Raw genomic sequence first — 6601 nt, forward strand, 5'->3', positions numbered from 1 at the left:
GAAAGTGCACGCACCCTCAGCACTGACCCTCCAACAGTGCCCACTTCTTCTGCACTGACCCTCCGACAGTGCGGCACTCCCTAGGCACTGATCTTCCGACAGTGTGGTGCTCCCTCTGCACTGACCCTCCGACAGTACGGCACTCCCTCAGCACTGACCCTCCGACAGTGCCCACTCCCTCACCACTGACCCTCCGACAGTGTAGCCCTCCCTCAACACTGACCCTCTGACAGTGCGCAACTCCCTCGGTACTGACCCTCTGACAGTGCCCACTCACTCAGCACTGACCATACGACAGTGCGGCACTCCCTTAGCGCTGATCCTCCGACAGTGCCCATTCCCTCAGCACTGACCCTCAAACAGTGCCCACTCCCTCAGCACTGACCCTCCGACAGTGCCCGCTCCCTCAGCACTGACCCTCCGACAGTGCGGCACTCCCTCAGCACTGACCCTCCGACAGTACGGCACTCCCTCAGCACTGACCCTCCGACAGTGCTCGCTCCCTCAGCACTGACCATCCGACAGTGCGGCACTCCCTCAGCACTGACCCTCTGACAGAGTGGTACTCCCTCAGCACTGACCCTCTGACAGTGCCCACTCCCTCAGCACTGACCCTCCGACAGTGCCCACTCCCTCAGCACTGACCCTCCGACAGTGTGGCACCCCCTCAGCACTGACCCTCCGACAGTGCGGCTCTCCCTCAGCACTGACCCTCCGACAGTGCGGCACTCTCTCAGCGCTGACCCTCCGACAGTGACGACTCCCTCACCACTGACCCTCTGACAGTGCGGCACTCCCTCAGCGCTGACCCTCCGACAGTGTGGCACCCCCTCAGCACTGACCCTCCGACAGTGTCCACTTCCTCAGCACTGACCCTCCGACAGTGCGGCTCTCCCTCAGCGCTGACCCTCCGACAGTGTGGCACTCCCTCAGCACTGACCCTCCGACAGTGCGGCACTCCCTCAGCACTGACCCTCCGACAGTGTAGCCCTCCCTCAGCACTGACCCTCTGACAGTGCGGCACTCCCTCAGCACTGACCCTCTGACAGAGTGGTACTCCCTCAGCACTGACCCTCTGACAGTGCCCACTCCCTCAGCACTGACCCTCCGACAGTGCCCACTCCCTCAGCACTGACCCTCCGACAGAGCGGCGCTCCCTCAGCACTGATCCTCTGACAATGCGGCGATCCCTCAGCACTGACCCTCCGACAGTGCGGTACTCATTCAGCGCTGACCCTCCGACAGTGCGGCACTCATTCAGCGCTGACCCTCCGACAGTGCGGCACTCCCTCAGCACTGACCCTCCGACAGTGCCCACTCCCTCAGCACTGACCCTCCGACAGTGCCCACTCCTTCAGCACTGACCCTCCGACAGTGCGGCACTCCCTAGGCACTGATCCTCCGACAATGCGGCGCTCCCTCAGCACTGTCGCTCCGACAGTGCAGCTCCCCCTCAGCACTGACCCTCTGACAGTGCGGCACTCCCTCAGCGCTGACCCTCCGACAGTGTGGCACTCCCTCAGCGCTGACCCTCCGACAGTGTGGCACTCCCTCAGCGCTGACCCTCCGACAGTGTGACACTCCCTCAGCACTGACCCTCCGACAGTGCGGCTCTCCCTCAGCACTGACCCTCCGACAGTGTGACACTCCCTCAGCACTGACCCTCCGACAGTGTCCACTTCCTCAGCACTGACCCTCCGACAGTGCGGCACTCCCTCAGCACTGACCCTCCGACAGTACGGCACTCCTCAGCACTGACCCTCCGACAGTGCTCGCTCCCTCAGCACTGACCATCCGACAGTGCGGCACTCCCTCAGCACTGACCCTCCGACAGTGTGGCACTCCCTCAGTGCTGTCCCTCCGATAGTGTGGCACTCCCTCAGCACTGACCCTCCGACAGTGTGACACTTCCTCAGCACTGACCCTCCGACAGTGCCCGCTCCCTCAGCACTGACCCTCCGACAGTGTGGTGCTCCCTCAGCACTGACCCTCTGACAGTGCCCACTCCCTCAGCACTGACCCTCCGACAGTGCCCACTCCCTCAGCACTGACCCTCCGACAGAGCGGCGCTCCCTCAGCACTGATCCTCTGACAATGCGGCGATCCCTCAGCACTGACCCTCCGACAGTGCGGTACTCATTCAGCGCTGACCCTCCGACAGTGCGGCACTCATTCAGCGCTGACCCTCCGACAGTGTGGCACTCCCTCAGCGCAGTCCCTCCGTTAGTGTGGCACTCCCTCAGCACTGACCCTCCGACAGTGCCCATTTCCTCAGCACTGACCCTCCGACAGTGCACGCACCCTTAGCACTGACCCTCCGACAGTGCCCACTCCTTCAGCACTGACCCTCCGACAGTGCGGCACTCCCTAGGCACTGATCCTCTGACAGTGCGGCACTCCCTCAGTGCTGACCCTCCGACAGTGTGGCGCTCCCTCAGCACTGACCCTCTGGCAGTGCGGCACTCCCTCAGCACTGACCCTCTGACAGTGCGCCACTCCCTCGGTACTGACCCTCTGACAGTGCCCACTCACTCAGCACTGACCATACGACAGTGCGGCACTCCCTCAGCGCTGATCCTCCGACAGTGCCCATTCCCTCAGCACTGACCCTCAAACAGTGCCCACTCCCTCACCACTGACCCTCTGACAGTGCGGCACTCCATCAGCGCTGACCCTCCGACAGTGTGGCACTCCCTCAGCACTGACCTTCCGACAGTGCGGCTCTCCCTCAGCACTGACCCTCCGACAGTGCGGCACTCCCTCAGCGCTGACCCTCCGACAGTGTGGCACTCCCTCAGCACTGACCCACTGGCAGTGTGGCACTACCTCAGCACTGACCCTCCGACAATGTGGCACTCCCTCAGCATTGACGCTCTGACAGTGTGGCACTCCCTCAGCACTGACCCTCTGGCAGTGTGGCGCTCCCTCAGCACTGACCCTCCGACAGTGTGGCGCTCCTTCAGCACTGACCCTCCGACAGTGTGGCGCTCCCTCAGCGCTGACCCTCCGACAGTGACGACTCCCTCACCACTGACCCTCCGACAGTGCGGCATCCCCTCAGCACTGACCCTCCGACAGTGCGGCACTCCCTCAGCACTGACCCTCCGACAGTGCGGCACTCCCTCAGCGCTGACCCTCCGACAGTGTGGCACTTCCTCAGCGCTGTCCCTCCGATAGTGTGGCACTCCCTCAGCACTGACCCTCCGACAGTGTGACACTCCCTCAGCACTGACCCTCCGACAGTGTCCACTTCCTCAGCACTGACCCTCCGACAGTGCCCGCTCCCTCAGCACTGACCCTCTGACAGTGCCCACTCCCTCAGCACTGACCCTCCGACAGTGTGGTGCTCCCTCTGCACTGACCCTCCGAGAGTACTGCACTCCCTCAGCACTGACCCTCCGACAGTGCCCACTCCCTCAGCGCTGACCCTCCGACAGTGTGGCACTCCCTCAGCACTGACCCTCCGACAGTGCGGCACTCCCTCAGCACTGACCCTCCGACAGTGTGGCACTCCCTCAGTGCTGACCCTCCGACAGTGCCCACTCCCTCGGCACTGACCCTCCGACAGTGTGGCACTCCCTCAGCACTGACCCTCCGACAGTGCGGCAACCCCTCAGCACTGACCCTCCGACAGTGCGGCATTCCCTCAGCACTGACTCTCCGACAGTGCGGCACTCCCTCAGCGCTGACCCTCCGACAGTGTGGCACTCCCTCAGCACTGACCCTCCGACAGTGTGACACTCCCTCAGCACTGACCCTCCGACAGTGTCCACTTCCTCAGCACTGACTCTCCGACAGTGCCCGCTCCCTCAGCACTGACCCTCCGACAGTGCCCGCTCCCTCAGCACTGACCCTCCGACAGTGTGGCACTCCCTCAGCGCTGTCCCTCCGATAGTGTGGCACTCCCTCAGCACTGACCCTCCGACAGTGTCCACTTCCTCAGCACTGACTCTCCGACAGTGCCCGCTCCCTCAGCACTGACCCTCCGACAGTGCCCGCTCCCTCAGCACTGACCCTCCGACAGTGTGGCACTCCCTCAGCGCTGTCCCTCCGATAGTGTGGCACTCCCTCAGCACTGACCCTCCGACAGTGCCCGCTCCCTCAGCACTGACCCTCCAACAGTGTGGCACTCCCTCAGCGCTGTCCCTCCGATAGTGTGGCACTCCCTCAGCACTGACCCTCCGACAGTGTGACACTCCCTCAGCACCGACCTTCCGACAGTGTCCACTTCCTCAGCACTGACCCTCCGACAGTGCCCGCTCCCTCAGCACTGACCCTCCGACAGTGTGGTGCTCCCTCAGCACTGATCCTCCGACAGAGCCCACTCCCTCACCACTGACCCTCCGACAGTGTAGCCCTCCCTCAACACTGACCCTCTGACAGTGCGGCACTCCCTCAGCACTGACCCTCTGACAGTGCGGCGCTCCCTCAGTACTGACCCTCCGACAGTGCGGCACTCCCTCAGCACTGACCCTCCGACAGTGCGGCGCTCCCTCAGCACTGACCCTCCGACACTGCCCACTCCCTCAGCACTCTCCCTCCGACAGTGTGGCACTCCCTCAGCACTGACCCTCCGACAGTGCAGCACTCCCTCAGCACTGATCCTCTGACAGTGCTCACTAACTCAGCACTGACCCTCCGACAGTGCCCTCTCCCTCAGCACTGACCCTCTGACAGTGCGGCACTCCCTCAGCACTGACCCTCAGATAGTGTGGCACTCCTTCAGCACTGATCCTCTGACAGTGCCCACTCCCTCAGCACTGACCCTCCGACAGTGCGCCACTCCCTCAGCACTGACCCTCAGATAGTGTGGCACTCCCTCAGCACTGACCCTCTGGCAGTGTGGCACTCCCTCAGCGCAGTCCCTCCGATAGTGTGGCACTCCCTCAGCGCAGTCCCTCCGATAGTGTGGCACTCCCTCAGCACTGATTCTCCGACAGTGCGGCACTCATTCAGCGCTGACCCTCCGACAGTGTGGCACTCCCTCAGCGCAGTCCCTCCGATAGTGTGGCACTCCCTCAGCACTGACCCTCGGACAGTGCCCATTTCCTCAGCACTGACCCTCCGACAGTGCGCGCACCCTCAGCACTGACCCTTCGGCAGTGCCCACTCCTTCAGCACTGACCCTCCGACAGTGTGGCACTCCCTCAGCACTGACCCTCCGACAGTGCCCACTCCTTCACCACTGACCCTCCGACAGTGTAGCCCTCCCTCAACACTGACCCTCCGACAGTGCGGTGCTCCCACAGCACTGACCCTCCGACACTGCGGCGCTCCCTCAGCACTGTCGCTCCGACAGTGCGGCACTCCCTCAGCACTGACCCTCCGACAGTGTGGCGCTCCCTCAGCACTGTCGCTCCGACAGTGCGGCACTCCCTCAGCACTGACCCTCCGACAGTGCCCACTCCCTCAGCATTGATTCTCCGACAGTGCGGCACTCCCTCAGCACTGACCCTCCGACAGTGCCCTCTCCCTCAGCACTGACCCTCCGACAGTGCGGCACTCCCTCAGCATTGACCCTCAGTTAGTGTGGCACTCCCTCAGCACTGACCCTCTGGCAGTGTGGCACTCCCTCAGCACTGACCCTCCGACAGTGCGGCACTCATTCAGCGCTGACCCTCCGACAGTGCGGCACTCATTCAGCGCTGACCCTCCGACAGTGTGGCACTCCGTCAGCGCAGTCCCTCCGATAGTGTGGCACTCCCTCAGCACTGACCCTCCGACAGTGCAGCACTCCCTCAGCACTGATCCTCTGACAGTGCTCACTACCTCAGCACTGACCCTCCGACAGTGCCCTCTCCCTCAGCACTGACCCTCTGACAGTGCGGAAATCTCTCAGCAGTGAACCTCGAACAGTGCGGCACTCCCTCAGCACTGACCCTCTGACAGTGCGGCACTCCCTCAGCACTGACCCTCAGATAGTGTGGCACTCCTTCAGCACTGATCCTCTGACAGTGCCCACTCCCTCAGCACTGACCCTCCGACAGTGCGCCACTCCCTCAGCACTGACCCTCAGATAGTGTGGCACTCCCTCAGCACTGACCCTCTGGCAGTGTGGCACTCCCTCAGCGCAGTCCCTCCGATAGTGTGGCACTCCCTCAGCGCAGTCCCTCCGATAGTGTAGCACTCCCTCAGCACTGATTCTCCGACAGTGCGGCACTCATTCAGCGCTGACCCTTCGACAGTGTGGCACTCCCTCAGCGCAGTCCCTCCGATAGTGTGGCACTCCCTCAGCACTGACCCTCCGACAGTGCCCATTTCCTCAGCACTGACCCTCCGACAGTGCGCGCACCCTCAGCACTGACCCTTCGGCAGTGCCCACTCCTTCAGCACTGACCCTCCGACAGTGTGGCACTCCCTCAGCACTGACCCTCCGACAGTGCCCACTCCTTCACCACTGACCCTCCGACAGTGTAGCCCTCCCTCAACACTGACCCTCCGACAGTGCGGTGCTCCCACAGCACTGACCCTCCGACACTGCGGCGCTCCCTCAGCACTGTCGCTCCGACAGTGTGGCGCTCCCTCAGCACTGACCCTCCGACAGTGCCCACTCCTTCACCACTGACCCTCCGACAGTGTAGCCCTCCCTCAACACTGACCC

This window comes from Chiloscyllium plagiosum, unplaced genomic scaffold, assembly GCF_037043375.1.
Source record: "Chiloscyllium plagiosum isolate Xiang-an unplaced genomic scaffold, Cpla_swu_hap1 HiC_scaffold_4, whole genome shotgun sequence".
Classification (NCBI taxonomy): domain Eukaryota; kingdom Metazoa; phylum Chordata; class Chondrichthyes; order Orectolobiformes; family Hemiscylliidae; genus Chiloscyllium; species Chiloscyllium plagiosum.